The sequence below is a fragment of the Atheta coriaria genome, unplaced genomic scaffold, assembly GCF_025399875.1.
Source record: "Atheta coriaria isolate IRGN ID8LTWV9N9 unplaced genomic scaffold, Caltech_Dcor_3.1 hic_scaffold_5_pilon, whole genome shotgun sequence".
Lineage (NCBI taxonomy): Eukaryota > Metazoa > Arthropoda > Insecta > Coleoptera > Staphylinidae > Dalotia > Dalotia coriaria.
The window spans coordinates 10,112,798-10,131,838 of NW_027045447.1; the positions used below are offsets into that span (position 1 = coordinate 10,112,798).

The window sequence follows — 19,041 nt, forward strand, 5'->3', positions numbered from 1 at the left end:
ATAGTAAATTTATTTCTTATTTTGAAATTAAACGTTCATAAAGCGCCCAAAGTAAAGTGAAATCAAATTTTATCATTATACATCTCAACGGTAGAAAATATTTTGGGTGTTCCCTGCGCCTGTAAGTTATTTATACGTTTGCGGCCGGTTAATTGTACTTTGTTTTATTGATTACGACGCGGTATCATTTTCGGTGGGCGTGCATATTCCTCCGGGAGCATTAAAACCTCTCGAACGCCGCGCGCACGATTTTTAATTAGAAAATTCAAATTTAATTCCCCTTTCTGGTTCTCGCATTCAGCGCACAGGTGTTTTATTGCATGTTTTTAATTGGTTTATATATTGATATCTCATACACACACGTACACAAATCCAAAGTGTTGCCGCACTAAAAATGAAGCAAAAAACAAGAGAATTAAAAGAATTAAATTTCGGCCGGCTAATTATCCACGAAAATACTACACTTACTACACAATGGCCCCCGAAATTGTGTTGGCTAATAAACATATAATTACGACTTAATTAACGCGCACGAATTAAAATTATTTTTATGAATAAACCAGTTTTGTATTCCGTTTTGTGAAACGACGTCACAGTGGATGGAATGTGTTGAATTTGTAAAAAACGATAATTAATTTGAATGCTCAATACGCAATGTTCACTGTGAGTAACAACAAATAGAAGCTTCGAATAAAAAGATAGAGAAGCAGACGCGAGTGCAAGATGCACTTAACATTAACATGCTCAGCGGACGACGGGGTTTTGAGTTTGACCATAAAAGCTGCATTTGAACTTGGATGTGTGTGCTGCTGTTGCTTCTTCTTCTTCTCGTCCTACTATATAGGCTGAATGAATGGAGGAAGCGGCTGTTTGTTTTCTTCATCACTTTTTACGTGTTTTCCTTTTTTTCTTCACAAACACATTATTACACAGACGAGTGTTGTGTTTGTGCTGCGTTTGAATTGCGTATTGCTAGACGCAGATGCTAGGCGAACACCCTGTAGGAAAGGATGTATGCGCGCTGCGTCGTCGCTTTATTGAGGTGTTAACTATTTTAATGGCAGTTTGATGCACTCATTATTACATTAGCTCATTAGCATGCCGGTGCTAATTTAAACGGCAGCCATCATCGACGACGCAAGGACTCGACACCGCGGCTCGGGTTTCGTCTGGCGTGCATGGGAATACAGTTGCTGGGTTTAATTTTAATTAAAATTGAGAAAAATGCAAAAATCAGAATTAATTCCAGGCAAGATGTTTTAGACTAATAACTTTTGTTGAGAGAGATATGATGGAAAGAGAGGATATTAATTATGGATTATGTTTTAAGGAAAAAGTAGTAATAAATAACATTTTGTGAGGTGGGTATTGAAAAACATTGAAAATATCGCAGTAAACTGCATCGTGAGCAAATGCGCATGCGCAAACTCCACCCCGTGTCTAAAGTCCGTGATTAAAGTACTTTAGTCACGGCCGTGGTTAAAGTACCACGTTTTGCTTTCTGTGCCACAAAATCGTGGAAAACTGGACATTTTAATGGTGAAACTAGAGAAATATTCTTAAAAAATCTATAACCTCGAAACAAACATCAAAACAAAGAAACAATTGTTCTTAACAATTTAAAAAAATATAATATTTATTGTGGCACCTGGTATCGCAAGTTATTACCTGTATATCTAAGCTAATAATTTCAGAATATTATTTAATTCATTTCAACATTATTCTGCAGGATCCAAAGAGTTAATTAGCATCGTTATCGCGTCGATTTACACACGGCGCAAATAAGATCAGAGCAGAACGTGACAAATAGGATATATCGGCGTAATTCGATAATAATTATTAAGTACGCGTATTATTTACCGATAAAGTCTGGTGCAAAGCGTGCGGTCGAGGAAGTATTAGCATTATTCATGTTGATATGCGATACGTACTTAGACCGCGATTGGCATTACTTATGCGGCTTTATTTTATTCTTATTTTATTGTTATTATGGTTTTACAACATTTGTATGACAACAATGTTGCACTACACCTTTTGCATATTTAAAATAGAAAGTAATTGATTTTTAGTAACAGAAATATGTTGATACCGCGCAAAATATTCGCAAGTTTAATTTCAAGAATTTTCAGCCCTTATTTTACGCCCTGTAAGTTATTTTTGGGCAACAATAAGTAGCCTATTTGTTTCCCCTTGGTCTAAACTACTTGAATACCAAAATTTATCAAAATCGGTTTGACGGTTTTTAAGTTATCGCGTCACAAACAAACAAAAAAATTATATTTGCATTTATAACATTATTTAGGATATTGTGAGGTATCAATAATATGAAAAATCGTGTTACCAACATGTTTAATTATATCGATATGAATAATTAAACGTTTTTTCAATATTTTATTTAATTGCGAATTAATTTAACAACTGACTTGTTGTTAAAATAAAATTATTATATTTCACACATGTCGCTTCACAAAAAATATTAATTTAGTTTTAAATAAATTAATATACGTATGTTTAAATAATTAATTCAAAACTATCAGAAATGAATATTAAATCTCTTTACTATATCGCTCAATTTGCATACTAATATTGAGTGCGTGACAAATGTTTAATAATTTTTCTTACTTGTTTCAGGTGAGCGTCTCAAGAACACATATTCGTATCTAACGACAGTAGGAAAAACGCCGGTATACACGTAAGTTGTATCCCTGCAGTTGAAGTGAATAACGAAGTTGAATTATGATTGTGAATTTGCATTCGCGTCGCGCCTGTTTGTCTCGCGGCGCGGCTCGCGCGCGCGCACACTGACTAGACCAAACAGTTGAATCGTTTTCGCGAAAATAATTATCACAAACAATCGCCGGGCAATAGCGCAACCAACACCGCAACGGGATTGATTCGCAACGTGTGACCATGAGAATGAATGAAAATGAAAACAAGATGCATTTGCAAAGTGCACACACGCAGCTGCCGAGCGAATATATCGTGTGCTTGGGACGCAAATTGATTAATTGATTTCGAAAGTACGCTGCGGCGTCATACACATGTACGACAAATAAACGCTCATTAAAATGTTCATATGCGTAATCTTATTATGTAGACACAGACAACACGGCGTGGAATGTAATTAACATGTCGTGTATTACAAATGCTAACCTTATAAATCAGCGTGCATCGTAAAAAACGCGCTTCTAATTTTTCCCGCTGCGCTAAGCAGCGGCCATCTTTGCGATGACGTCATGCCAGCCACCTGTCGCCATCTTGTCGATCAAGTGGCGCTCGTAATGGATACCCGAGCGTATTCATTCGGTCGGATATTAAATACACCCTCAACGGTCGTAAAACCGTTGCTCTGGTGGCTGTAATTACTAATTACGTGTATGCCCAGCGTTCCCAGCGCCCGCAATTAAGTCTCGTAATAACAAACAACGATAGAGATCGTCGGCAACGAACAATGCGCCGAATCTCGCGAATGCGCGCCATCCAGTTATTTATTGCAATGCGCCGGAATATCGATCGCTCATATTGGTTTTCTGCAGATAATGCATCGAGGGGGCGGGCATAATTATTGCTTTCCAACCGATCTCCAAGTCATTAATTTATATTTATAAAAAAACACATCAGTGAGGTATTTAAATTTTATTTTTTTTAAATTAAAAACAAAAAAATTAAAATTTAAAAAAATATTTTTTTGAATTTTGAGGTTATGTTCATTTCAAAGCTACTAAATTAAGGTTATTTGTACTTAAGAGAAAAAACGGCTTTAATTTCTACAATTCTGATGTATTCATCGTCACGTGTCATAAATTTCGTTCAAATTTAAAACGTAAAGTGTATTCCCAACCTAATTTCCTCCAAGATTGCATTTCAAGTGGCGCACTCAACAAGAAAACCCCTCTAGTGTAGATGTACAGCACCTGAGATCAAAACACTTCACGTAAATAGCCATTATGTCCGTGTAGACCTCAACCCGTCTACCTGACTCTCGAAAACCGAGCGCAGAATAAAACCCAACCGCCATTGTTTCGGTTTAAGTACTTACAATTGGGTATTAACATCTGTACGAGCACTTTACGTCGCGGTTTTTTGACCAAAAACCCACCACTACGGGGTAATTGTCGCGCGCCGCCATTATACGGACATTATTATTATTATACTTTTTACTTCTTCATTTATACACCGCAGGAAGATGTGAGGATTTCAACTCGGCGTTTATTACAGTGTTTTTTCGTTTCACCGACATCCGTCATGTATTATTTCAGTTTTATTCTTTTATAATCGTTTTGCACATGATGCGAACGTCGAAATGTTAGGTTAATGTGCATACGCATGCGCAGTATTATTATAATGGGCAATTAAAATTAAAATATCAATTTAGAGTGAATTATTAATGCCTACGTGTGTGCCGAATGCATTTTGCAAACGTTGCCCACTCAATAGCCTCATTTATTCATTGAATAACAAAACACAGATTGTTCACCACGCTAATTACAAGTCACAAACTGATATTTTTAAATTGACATTAAAAATATTTCGGTTAGATGATATAATATATATTAATATTAGCAGTGAAATATTTGAATGTTGATGAGATGCAGGTGCACGCGAAAGTAAATATTTCAGCACTTTGCATGTCCGCCGAATTATTGCATAACACGGCGGCCATTTTGCGTGCGCGTCGCGCTCGACTGCTCACCATGTGGTCGCCGAAGCCTTGCACAACTTCACACACTTCACAAAACTAAGAAAATCAAAATCAACCTGTTCACCATCTCTTTACTAATATTTTACTACAAAAATAACAAACGAATAGCTTTAAACTCGTCATAACCTGTAAATGCTTTGTTTTACATTTACAGATTTCTGTAATTCTGTGTATTATGATTTATTTAAAAACTTATTATGTAGATCAAGAATGAGGTCATTTCGAGCAAGCGAGCCTGGCTGTCTAGCGTAGATCGTTTTAATTAAATTGACAAGGACACCGCACTCGATTAAGACGCACTGAATAATCAAAAGCATTCACAGAGTCACCATTTACATGTTCAGGTGGACAAAGATTAATCAATCAGTGTACAATGTCAATCAATATTATTGGAAATGGAAATAAACTGTTCTATCCTTGAATTGTGGTTTTGGTTGGGTTTACGAGTCACTCGCGCATTGTTCGAGACACCACAGTGCATAATAGGAAATATCTTGGTGACAATGTTGTGCTATCATTCCCACAGAAGTTGGAGTCCTGTGCGCGCGCATGCGCATTACTCATTCGCGTATGTTTTACGATTTGCTGGTGGTAGGTTTGGTTGTCTAACTTTGAGTGTGTGTATGTGAACGCAAATGGCACGCATGCGAGACGCCCATAATTACGCCGCTGCCGCCGGTGAATATTATGGAGAAGACACAAAACGCAATAAAGTTTATGGCGGCGCGCATAAAACGACATAACATGTCGCATTACCGTGGGGACCCGCGGAAAATGCATCTAATCGTTAAATCGCCGGACGACTTCATCCTCGCGCGCATAAAATCTTACAACTTATATAAATGTGAGAGGTATATACAAATATGAATAGAAACCGTAAGGGAAATTGCAATTACATAAAAGCGGAATTAATTGAATGGGATGCAAAGTCGTTGAACTGATTCGTTGTTTTTTTTTTGTGTTTTGCTTGTGTTATTTCGAGTGAATTATGAATTTTCCGCACGGTTGCAATTAAGTTTCGCTTTGAGGCGAAGTCACGTGAACGTGTGGCGGGTTCATTCATTGTTTCCTCGAGTTCTTCGTGCACGAGTTGACGACGCGGCGCGTAATGTCAAAACACGACCGACGTGAAGACGTGATTCACTTTTTAACTACCGAATGCAGCTCGACAGGCCGGCTTTCGACCACTTTTCATAATAAACGTGATGATTTTTTCAATTTCAACGAATCGTTTCTTTGAAGTTCATTTTTAACCTCACATGAATGTTGTTGTCTCAAACCAATAGATTAATAAATTCCAATAAAATATTCTTGGTAAATTTTCGCTTTTAATGAAATTTTGTTAGATTTTCTGCAATATTAACTTCTTGAGTTGTTAGAACGGCAAGTTGGATTTTTATGCGACTTATCAGAGGCTTATTATGTAAGGGAATGTAACGAATTCAACATCATACTTATCCATAATCGGATAATTCATCGTCGCAGTATATGGCCGAACAATTACGTGTGCAATTAAAATTTCACCATTAACGTTATTTTACGAGCACAATCTAATGCAATATTCACTCAAAACTCTCAAAAAAGTCGCAATTTTGCAACGTAAAAATATCCGACGAGAGGTGCGGGCAATTCGGTGAGAACCTAATAAAATTCAGGCCTTTGGTCGTCAATGCGCTGCCGCGTACGAACAATAATAATTACGAGCGATATTAAGCAGAAGGAAAGGACACCCAAAAGTGGCTCTAATAACAGATCTCGTGCGCGGGTCCGAAATTACTAGCCGGATGGCCAGCATTTCGGGGCTCATTACGTCGGCGACGCAGAGCTTCGCGGCGTTGTTTTCGTTTCCTCCGAGGGGTCTTCGGCGGCATCATCTGCGAACGAGTGAAAAAAATACATATCATACGCGCATCAAGTCTTGCGGTTGGGCAAATGATACATCTTCGTGCACGATGGCGAGCAATGAGGCACAAAAACCTACGCACTCAAATACAGATTTCAAGAATTGAGAGATGGACCGAAGGAAAATTTTTCTGTGGCGCTGTTGTCTTTACGCAATGGAACTCGGAGTTAATGCTGTAATGGCACCGTCGCTCGTGATGGTCATGATCATTTGCTCAGGTATACAGGGTGTTGGAAAATAGAAATACTTGAAAAAATAAAATTTCTTGAAAAAATCAATAAAATTCTGCCTGATTTTAAACGTAATAAAACTTCAAAATTCAAAAATACAAGAAAGATTTTAATTTTTTTTTAAATTTTTTACTCATTTTTTTACATTTTTTGGTTATTAATGCAAAATTACAAAGAAATCTACATTGTAATGTTCTCATACCGTTGTTCTTTACATAACTACCTTTAATCATTATTTATATTGTAAATCGTCGGTGATTTTGTTTAACTTTTCGAGACTTTGAGCTTTTTGGTTGTTAATGCGCAGTTTCTGGCTGAAATCACGCTTAATACATTTAATTCTTCACCGCAGAGACGAAAAAAAGCGGCGCATTACGAAACTCCAACGAGATTTTTATGAAATATATTTTTGTTCATACGGATAGGTCGAGAAAATGAGCGGATTTGTATGCACGCGTCGCCTCTCATTGTTAAGATAGGCTGCCCACGTCGCGCCGCCGAGAGAAAAAGAAAACATCACCGAGATGCTAATCTTGCGCAGAGTTTTTATAATAAGAATATAACCATAACGACAATAAGAAAATACGAAAAAAACTTCAAAAAACAACAAATAAGATAATCTTTATAAAAATACTAAGAAACAGTTTATTCCAGAAAAACTTAAACAATTGAGATCTGCAAACGGTTGCCTAATGTTAAAGATATTTAACCACACTTTTAGACTTTAGATCAAAATTATTTCGGTGGTTTTAATACGAATATGTCGCAACAATGCGCACTGCTCAAATCTGAGATCATTGTCGCCTGTTTAAAAAAATGTTTACTAATGCTATTAGAATTATCAGAATATATAATTTTATTAATATACTAAGTGTGATAGAAATGTTTGTCCTGAACAATATTTAAGTGTAGTACTTTCGGTTGTGTGTTTGTTGTTGGCAACATTTTTGTTTTGGATTTCGGAGCATTGTTCGAGTTCACCTAATACCTTGTTGATATTTATTTAATCAGCGGGATGCCCACGACCCAACCCGTGTGTGCGTGCGTTGCTTTGTTCTTTTTCTCTTTCACTTCGAACGATTTTGGAGCGCTATTTATGATTTATTCTGCCATTATACAAATATATTAATGGATTAATTAAAGTCATCGTTTTTTAGATAAATCAAAATTTATTCTTATGTAGTTATTTAGTATTATGCTACTGTTATTATTAAAGAATGGTTAAGGTTAATATCAAAAATTTTCAAAAAAATTAATTTTTTCGAAATTTTGACAATTTTTTAAAGGATTTAATTTAAATTGAATAAATTTTTAATGTTTACTATTACATAGTAAATTAATTAAGTTACAATAATTATTATTACGCATTTTAAGCTTTGTGTAACGTAACTCTTCGTATTTATTTAATCTTGAAGCGCAAGTTTGAAGAATTTTGTGTTTTGACTTGGTGCGTTTTGTGAATCCGCTGCTCGCGCAGATGATGGACACGATGATAGGAGGCCCACAGGTAGAAAATACTTAATTGCTTTTGTACCCTTAATACGGCGGAACACACCCACTAATTTATACGTGGTGCTTGGGGTCTTGGTCGTTGCCGTCGCATATTGATGAAGAGATGCACACGAACGCCCCGAAAACGAGAATAGCTTAATGAGCAACGAAAAATACACAAATATCTCTCCAACAAGGTTCAGACTTATAAAACAAGAAGGCATCAACATAAATATATACATGTTACATATTACATATAAGAATTTTGCAGAAAAATGAGAAAATATTGAATATTTTGTTGATTTATTAAGTTTTTATGCATTCTACCGCCATCTAGGTGTAAATTATATAACTATAATATTGGTTTAGACGTGTTTGGGTGATACCATTGCAAATAAACAAACAAACTCACTTTCGTGTTTACAATATTATTCTTTGATAAATTGGCGACCCAATCGCGATATGAATGACGAATTTTCGCACCGAATGTGGTGCGCTCGACAAGTTGTTTAGTTCCTTGTCATCATCGCATAATAATCCATTTATGCATGCGATGCGGCCGCGGCCTTTCTAGATTCCATTTGCTACGCTTTGCGTTGGGATATCGCACGATTCACACGATCTAGCGGGGTCGACCCAGCGCCCAACGAGATAAATGCGCCGCGGCGCGCTGAATGCGCTAAAAACTATGATTTCGATGAAAATTGACTTTTAAACGTGAGATACTATATAATATAAGCGCACACACGTCTTATCATTTTTGTTCAGATCTACCCTCTCAAACGAATTATTATTTTACGTTGTTTTTATAAAATTTTAGTAAAATTTAGTTCAACAAATCTAAATGTTTTTAAATCACTGACAAAAGTAGCACTTTGGCGAATTCTTGCATTTTCTCCCACGAATTCGGCAACATACCACTTTGAACGGTTGTTTACGACGACACCCGGTATGCAGCCAGCTTTGTCCGCTAATAATGCGCCGCGAAATACCGGGAAAAACTATTTCGCATTGTCCGCGGTGCAGAAACGTAAATCGCCTTGACATATTAACTCGAAATATTTGTGTGCCACACAAAAAACATCCCAACTTTCTCGATGAATCAATTAGCACACTTAAACACACAATTAATTATTATTACAAATCGTGCGCTTGTCATTGAAGGCTATATATTTCATTTGACGAGATTAATTTGTTTGTTTTTGCGTTTTTTTTTTCGGCGCAAGCGAAAAAGTTTAAGTTAAACTTGCTGAAGCTAAATTATGCAGTCCCGGCGACTGTGTCGCGCTCAACTCGTATAATCAATCAGTGTTCGATCGCATTACCAAGCCGCGGTGTGCGAATGCGTTTGGCGCAACTTATAAATAATTCAATGCGACATTAATTAGATTAATGAAATCATACGCGCCTGATATGCAGATACGATACGCAAACATCGCCACCTTTTTGCAGGAAATGCGACTAAATGTGACGCCATGTTTTTTGGTGATGGCGATAATGTGGGTGTCAACCGTAATGGCACTCATTTTTAAGTCCAGCTTTGTGTAACAGTGTCTCTGGTAGCGTTTTAATATTAATTTTCAGAAAAGTTGAGATGACCGGCAGTTCTTTTTTTTTATGAAGATGATGATGATGACGCACCGAGAATTCGAGGTTTTGTTTCATGCGCGTTCGCTTAAGGAAAAACACGAGATTATTTAACGGCTGAAAAGGAAATGACAGCAAGATGACTTTCGTTTATCATGCATGACTAAAATATCAATTACGCGTGTTCGCTATGGCGCGCCGCGGCCATCTTGCCGGATTAACGCTCGTGCATATAAGAACACACTTTTAGGGCGCGCGCGCACTCGCGTTGAAAAACGAAATACAATTACCGCTCTTTTAATATGTGTGGCTGCTACTCTTTACGCTTTTGTTGCTTCCAGCCGCAGCAACAATGTAACAAAAGCATAAGCCGACACCGAAACGCATTTTTTCGTATTTTTGTGTAGAAATCTGTACGATTTTGATTTAGCAAATGGCCGCCCGCCGCCATTTCCATACAATGCTCACAAAGGTGTCTCCGCGCGCGCGCGCGCTCTGGCCCAAGGTCAAGCCGCGAGGATTTAATGCAAATAGGAACGCGAACACACGCCGACGAAGCGCGACAGGCGAACAAGCACTGCTTTTATGTGCGCAGACCGTGTGCGAATTAATGCAGTCAGTTTGTCTACGGTTGCAATCTAATAAATAATGCCACCGTTTATTGCGATGCACATTCTTCTCTTCCACGACGAATCGTAGCGCACCACACAGGAAAGCAGAAGAAACCAAAAATGTACCTACATGTAGATAGATACAGAACCGTCTTTAAGACGTATCACATTATGTGCCACCTAGTGGATAGCCATCAAACCAAACAACAGAAACCTGTAATTTGTAAAAGACGATGTTGAATGCACGATGCTTCTTGTTAGGCTTGCGAATATTACTTTATTAATTATTATCATTTATCCACGCGGCAGATTGAAGACGACGCCGGTTTTCAAAGATAGAGAGTCTCGTGGAGAGAGTATGGGTACTTACAGTTTACATTCTAAGTACATTGTAAGTTGCGAGCGATGGCCGCCGACCACGTTCGCGCAGACGCCCGCAGTTTATGCATTATGCCGCTGCCGCAAATTACCTTCATTACTTTGCTCGGCTACCTCAGGATTAATAAATTAATGCGAGTGATACTCAGGTGGGAACGTGCATTAATTACTTGGCAAATAATTTTCTTTTGCCTGAAAGGGGAGGTTTTATGTTTTATTTTGATTTAAAGTCAAATAAATATAAAAAAAGTTAAACTGGTTGCCTATATAGCAAAAAATAGATTTTTTACAAATTTTTTAATTATTTTTATTTTAAACCTATTTGTAAGCATTCAAAATGAAAATTAATTCGCCTATTAAAAATATTATTAATATAATTATTCAATCCATTGGAATGTAAGAATTTCCAAATTTTCAAACGATGAAATTATGAAATATGCGTTCCAGAAATTAGGATCCCGTGTGCGGTCTCGATTAGTATCGATTCGTGTCTGTTAATCGTTTGTAAACAATTAATCAAAGCGCACGTATTTACGAACGCAGCCCGCGAAACTATTCGGATAAGAATGAAAAATTGAGAATCGAAAGCGAGCGCGACCGAGGAGAATATTACAAGTACTCACGCCATCGCTATTTCGACTGCTAGCGTAAGAAATCACTTCTTTCGTCTCTCACTGTTTCTCGCGTTGTAGAAAGAGTCAACTCTGCGCGTTTATGGCATCCCAGATAGTATAATTCTGAATTAATAACGAGTGACATGAGTTAATGTTTCACTTTAGATAAAAACCAATAACATGTGTTCGGTGTGTCCGTTGTTCGGGCGGGCCGAAATTTTCGGCCAAACATAGCGCTTGACTAATAAACTTGTTACAAAATAACATTTCATATGTGTCTGTAACAAAACTATATTCAAAGTACATCGAAACGATTTCATTCACATCATACACAAACAAAAACACTATTATTCTAATTGTGCGTGCGTTAATTAATATAAAAACCTTGGATTTAATTAAACGCATAAATTATCGCGCATATTTTCATGAGCGTATCCGGTCGGGAAACAGTTTCGTACGTCGTTAGATGGCGCGCGCGCTTGTTGCAAGTATGAGCATCACATTTAATGTGCAGCGCTTTTTTCCGCATGCGGTGTCCTTCGCGAGGACAATTCCTGCGCGGCGCGCATGCATGTTAAATGCAGATTGGTTAATTACATGTTAATTAAAGCAGGGCTGGCGAGGCGAGAGATACGCGTCGATGTGCGCGCGGCGCGCATAAATATGGCCGCGCGCGGTCGTCGTCGGCGAAAATGCCGTGCACTTTATATGGTAATGAGCGTTAGCGTGGCTAGGCGTCCAGCCGGCGACAAACTGCAGCAGCATCGCAACGACCACGGCGAGAGTGAGTGGCTTACTTATGAGGCGAGTTGCATTGTCGTTCCTGTGCCGTACTCGTTTTGATATACAATCAGTAATTGCGCGCGCCGACGTTGAAAACCGCATTTTTTTCGGTGCATGTGGTTGCCAACATTCAATTTTCACTCTCTAGGCAACCAATGTTTCATAGGTGGCGTTGGTGGCGGTCCTGTTATAACCTTTATAAAATTTCGTAAAAAAATATTTTAAAACGTTAATAATTCATGAATGGATCATTCAATTTTATATATTCTGGTATCAAATGAAAGAGTGATTGAGGAAGCTTCAAATGACACCTCGTTTGTAAGCCGGAGACTTTTGTCCGCGTGACAATCAACACATAAAGGCACAGAGTAACGTTTAGCTCAATGTAAACGCGCTGTAAAAACGTTGTTATTGTAAAGCCTTTCAATAAAGTTTAATAAACAAATTAGAATGAAATTATTACGAGCGCGGCATTACAATTAAAGGAGTTATATTTCTTCTGCAGCCGGATGAGTTGATTTTTTACGATGATTCGCCGGTTGGGAGCTTAAAAGCTGTTGCGCTGCTATATACTATGTGTTTAATGAAAATATTTAAGCTCTTAATGCCGAATCCGCGCGAGCGGCGGGTACGCGCGGACGCACGTCGTAAAGCATCATTTTCCGTGGAACTGATTGGACAATAAAAAAATTAATTACGACCGTATTACGCCGGCGGCTGGAAATAAACTTAGTTTCAAAGAGATCTCGTAAAAGAACGCGCGCGCGCGCGACGCAATGTGGATGAGCGTTAAATTATATCTTGAATATTATACACGGTGTCAAGTGAGCCCAATCTTAACGCTGCTGTATTTTACGTCATTTATATTTTGTGCACCTCACCGTATACGAATATTTTTGCATATGCTCGGGGTATTAAAATCCATCGGGTTAATAAATACGCGACTTAGGCGGCGGCGCGAAAAAACCAAGAAACAAAATTTTGCAAAAAGCTCGTAACTTGGTATTAAGCACCTCGCGCATGCGCAGCAACGAGGTCCCAACAACGCGCGGCCTTGTTTTCGCCACGCAGTCAAAGCCGGTAGTTTATGGCCGATATGGGAGACGAATATCAGCAAGTGGATAACAATTGCAGAGCGCCGACCAGGGGATATTGAGCATGAACTGGCCACAATGGTCAATCGCGCGCAATCAAACGCTCGCTGGTGACAAACGGAAAAAACGAACTCAACTGCACACTATGCAGATCTGTATCTAACAACCTAACATTCAGCCAACTTGAATGAAACTCCCAAATGCTTATGCTGCCTGCGATCAGACGGTTGCTACTTACCTGTACTAGTAATAATAATAATACGTAAAAAGTCGCGAACACAGAAAATATAATATAAGCGCAGCACGCATGCGCATGCATGGCTGTATATGAGCCGGCACGCGGATTTGTCACGCCAACGTTTCTAACATCGATATCGCCGGCATGCATCGCGTGAATCAATGATTGATTGGACGCTCTGATGACCGTTGCAGAAAAGCACCCTTAGTGCCGGATAAATATTTGTGCACATGGGTCCGTTTGTGAGTTTCATTTAAGTGAGTTTGAGTATTCCTAGTTTAACGAGTCTCACGAATCGTGTTTGGTAGCATGCTTGAGAATTTTATCAGTTACGCGTGAAATTAATGTGAATATAAATCAATCGCACTGGAATAATAAACTTTGATAAATCATATTTTGTTCTTATTTTGTTTAAAAAATCACGTATTCTATTAATTTCTAGATGAAAATCTCAATTACGCGAAACAAGTCAATAATAAATTATAATTGTAATTAATAAACATTGCATGAATTGTTCTAAGTTTATTTATGTGTGGATAAAGTTCACTTTAGTCATAATTTCACCCCGTGACTAAAACCTGTGACTAAAGTACTTTAGTCACGGCTTTGGTCATCCGTGTTTAAAATACCACTTTTTACGTCTTAAAACTGTAGAAAAACGCTTTAAAGGTGGAAGTAGAAGAAATATTTTTAGTTTTTCTAAAATTAAGCTCATTTTCTGCACTGTGGCGTCTTGCTCCATGCGCAATACCAATTTTAATCAATCACGGCATCAATTAGTCGAGTGGAACCGCAATATTGCCGACGCGGTACGTGTGATACATTCATCGCGAAAAGGCGTTAAAAGCGAGAAAAGCTTCGCACGCGCATCCCGACACGTTGGCGTCGTGCAGATATCAGCCTGCCGCACTCTCGCAAAGAAATTATTTGTTTCTCGGACGTGATCTGTCGATCTAGCAACCGCAGGGTTACAAACCGTCTTTGTTTCCACACCTTCGTGCTAAATTTACACATTTTCATACTCAAACAAACAAGTATTCAAAGAACTAAAATTTTATTGTTGTACAATTGGTTGCCTACCACAACAAAAAGTTTTAAAGGTAATCTAAGTATACGATTGTTTTGAAATGAGGTTATGTGCAAAATAAACTACAGCATTCTTTATCTATCAAATGCCACATCAACTGATTGTGTATCTTTAGCAGTTTCGCTAATATTTGAGTTTGAGTTGAAAAATACCTCTAATATGGTTATTTCATTTGGTAAACAACATCTCGTTCCAAAGATAGCACATATAATTCCACGTCGTTTGTTTAAAGTGCGGTTGTGGTTCGTTAGAAGCTTTGCTTCTGCCATCGTCATGATGACGACGATGGAAGCTCTCTCCGCGGAGAATTAGATAAGAACTATTTGCATAATGAATGTAAGCATGCGTGCGTGTGTGCGGCCACAATGTGCGCTGAAGAATACCAAACCAACGCCGGGGACTGCGACGGGGACTGAGATGTTGATATTTGAATGCTTAATTCGACTCGAAAAGTCAGTTCACTTTCCTAACCTTGAGTCAGTCGTCGGGCAGCGCCATTGGCATTGCTATTTATTAACGTAATGGACGAAAACGTTTTGTCGGCTACTTAAAGTCAATTAACTGATATAAGAGTCCCATGCGCGGCTTTATTACGCCGCGCCGTGGCGTGTGTAATATACGCGCACGCATAATGCGCTTTATTAGACACTGAAGCAAGTCAAGCATGCGCAGAGGAAGGTATTTCGTATTTTCTTCACTGTTTACGTACCCCGGGTACACCGGGTGACTTTTGTTGGCTTGCAGATTCAATTGAGCTGCCATTGGGTACAAGTGCGACGTGACGTGAGACGCGGACGCGTCGTTTTCTTCTTCTTTGCATCTCTCCACGCCGAAGATAGATGAGCTGAGATAGTGGTGCGAATGTTATAACATTAGATGGCTATCCTGTGTGTGGATGCCACGAGATGCCACACATGCACATGCCTGCCTTGAGAACGGAAAACAACCCGGCGAGTGTTTTTTTTTTTGCGCGCTGCGCTAGAATTCGGCACGGATCTCTCGAATAAAAAGCGTCAACTTTATAACTCAGTTACAGCGGAATAAATCTCCTCTCGCCGCGGACGTCTAATACAATTTTCTTGTGATTTATGCGCCATCGCGGCCGTAATGAGGTTAGAACTGACGGAAATCTCGAATATTTCGTCGAGAATTATGCACACATAATTCGATGCAACGGTATTATATGTGCGCACAGCGCGCAGGATTAATGCAGTGTGCATGATGCGGCCACCTCGCAACTTTTTAAATCCAGGCCTTAGAAGTCAGAAATCGCTAGATATTGATTAAAATATTGTTCAGCGAGGAATTTCAAGTCGTAAAGTTGAAGACTTTTATGTATTCTCAAAATCGTTAAAAGTAACTTTGTAATATTTTGTTTGTCTTGTGTTTTAAAGTAAACCTGATGTGATTTTAACACTCGTGTCTCATGAGAACACCTCCGAAAACTGTAGTTTTTGTTTCCCAACAATTTGGTTGAAAATATTTTGCACTTGGAAAAAAACTAATTCGATCCAAACACGCAACGCGCACTCTTGAAAAAAATGAAGCATGTCGATGCTCATCAAATTCGATTCTAACCGATTATGCACGCCACACGAAAAGATTCACATTTTCGGTTTGAAAAAAAAGTACAGTAACAAAAAATAAGCGCGTTTTGAGCATTTTTGGCATGAAATTAAAAACGCTAGCAACGTGATGCAATAAAAAGTCATTAACTCACGACGCGTTTGCCTAAGTAAGCTCTGGGGCCCCGAAACAAAAAGAAATTGTTAATGAGACACCCGTTGGTTTTCCACAGCCGCGCGCGCGCCGATAATAATAAATCTTGTTGCCAAAGTGTTCAATTTTCGGGTCGTGTCCGTAACGATCTATCAATTTCGGTCAAACGCGGGCCCCGGCCTCTCCGCCATCAGGCATCACCCCGGTGCGCGCGCGCGCGCGCTTAAGTACTGTTATAATAATTAACGGCTTTAATTAATAGTATTGTATGCGCGAGTCGAAAATAAATTACTCGCGCGTTATTTTCTCTCGCGCGCACCGCGTGGATTCCGCGTCGCGGCGATGCCCACGAGTGTGGAATTTTCAAACCAAAATGGCCGCCATCCTCACATCTAACCTCAAAAGTTGGCTTTTATATCGCTTTATCGTTTTGTCTGTACTGATGGTAATAATATTGACTTTATCCAATTACGTGGATTTTTATGTGCCGACATGGAATCCGATGTTATTCGGGGAGGGCGCACATCGTACATCGTCGTGCGGTCGTAATTCGAATTGTTTAGGTCCCCGCCGCGTTGCATGCGCGCCGCGTGTTTGTGTGTGTGTGTATGCAAACGCATTAATTTCATCGTCGAAAATGCGTAATTTATGCGCGCGCGCGGCGTACTTTATTACCGCGCCGCGATGTGCAACATGCAGCCGAATGTCGGGGCATCGCATCCACCCGAAGAGGTGGAGGGCCCGTGTACGACGACGTGTCTGCCCGTTGTAATTCTTCTGCGGCGCGCACGGAGGGAAAAATGCGTGTAATGTTACTGCAAGATTTCGCGCGCACCGCGGTCAGCTGATATTCCCGTTCCGATATAATATTACCAGATCGCATGCGAGCCCACATTAACAATAAATAACGATATTAAAATAACATTCGCCCGTAATGGTATCTCGCTGTTATGCGCGCGCGCTCACGACCGGGGTTCATTCATAATTGCCACGAGGCGACCTGTCAAATATTGATTCTTTACGACGATGCACCACAACCGCAACAAGACGAACAAAGCCGCCTCACAATTTTTCATCCCAAAACGTCATAAAGGGCTATTTCATAAATTTTCCCCCCGAATTATTTCGTTTTTTCATGTTTTTTTTTGTTAATTATTGGTAACACTTAGCTTATTTTTAATAGCTTAATTCTAAAGTATAGATTTGGCTAATTTTTATTTTGAAATATTTAAAGAAGTTCAAAAGTTGAGAAAAACTTGAGTAAAAACAACAATTTTGTTTTCCAATAAGAATCCAAAACTTATATCATAGGCCATGCGGATAGCTCTTGAATCATAACCTCAAAATAATGTTTTAATGACTGCTGCTATGATTACTAGAAATATTTCTCCTTGTACAAGTATGTAGCAAGATAAAACAAAACGCAAAGAACATTATAACATCGTCTCATCGATCGAAGCTTATTATTAATAATAAACCAATAAGCGATCGAAGAATGCTTATAATATGTAATTATTACCTCCACATTGGCCACAACCGCCCGACGGTGAGGAGTAACATAACTTTCTGGCTTGAAATTAATAGAAAATTCCAGTACCGACCGACAACGACCAATAAGTATAGAACTAGAAGTACTAGCAATATATTGGACCGTCGTAAGTATCGATCGATCGGTGAATTTAAATGGGAATTATTTCACTTTTTTTTAATTAAAAATCTTCACCATTAATTTATCGCGCAGCGGATGGCGACGACCACGTCAAAATCGAGATTGTTTTAGCGTGTTTATGTTTTTCGGGAGTTGAAGTCGTCGAGATTGGATCGCTCGTGTGCATTTTACGATATTTTCCAGCGATGAGCGATTGCAAAGCGCGGCGCGTCCAACGCGCGAGGTTAGAAGACCGGCCCATTCTAACTGTAAACTTCTCTATGCGCTGTTTCTTCCGCACCGACGTGCCAAGTTCCACCGACGAGCGTTTTCCATTCAATCGAGTGGAAAAAAATCACATACCAAAGTTCTAAGCGCTTTTTAGGCGGTTTTGGAGAGGAAGTCTGGAAAGAAAGTTATTAATACGGCCATTTAGCTTTTCTTTTTTGCACTAAGTCCTTATCTAATGCAGTTCCAGTTTTTTAAAATTTTCAATTTTTCTAAAATTGATTTGTGCTGCTAATCCCAATTTATCACCCAATTTAATTTATCCTTACTGATTAGTCCAGACGTAGATTTGCGTAGAATGCCTCATGTTCTTTAACCGTCCCTGACGCAGAATTAGACTGAGAGTTTATGACTTTCCGAGAGCAAGGAGCAAGTATTGATTTGATTTATTTATTCTTTCGTAAAGAGGTAAAAAACGCACCACGTCTCGGTTGTGGTGTTGTAGATGTTGTAGGTCTTCGGTGTCGATGCCATCCCGAGCGCGCGTCTTATCTAAACAAGTCCGGGCACTTAAGACGCTCTCGCGCTGTCCGTTCACGCCGCAGTGCGCATCGCTATCTCATCCACCCGAAACGGGTCGTCGCCGGCCGACTTTTTTAAATTGAGATGTGACCGTTTACTTTATTACCAACATCCATCAACGTAACACCTCTCATTATAACGCACTT

At 39.1% G+C, this 19,041-nt stretch overlaps 1 protein-coding gene across 1 annotated transcript in view; it reads left to right on the forward strand.

Moving 5' to 3' along the window:
* The window catches only part of LOC135791722 (protein dachsous-like), a 77,228-nt gene that overhangs the window by 45,383 nt on the left and 12,804 nt on the right, over positions 1 to 19,041 (forward strand).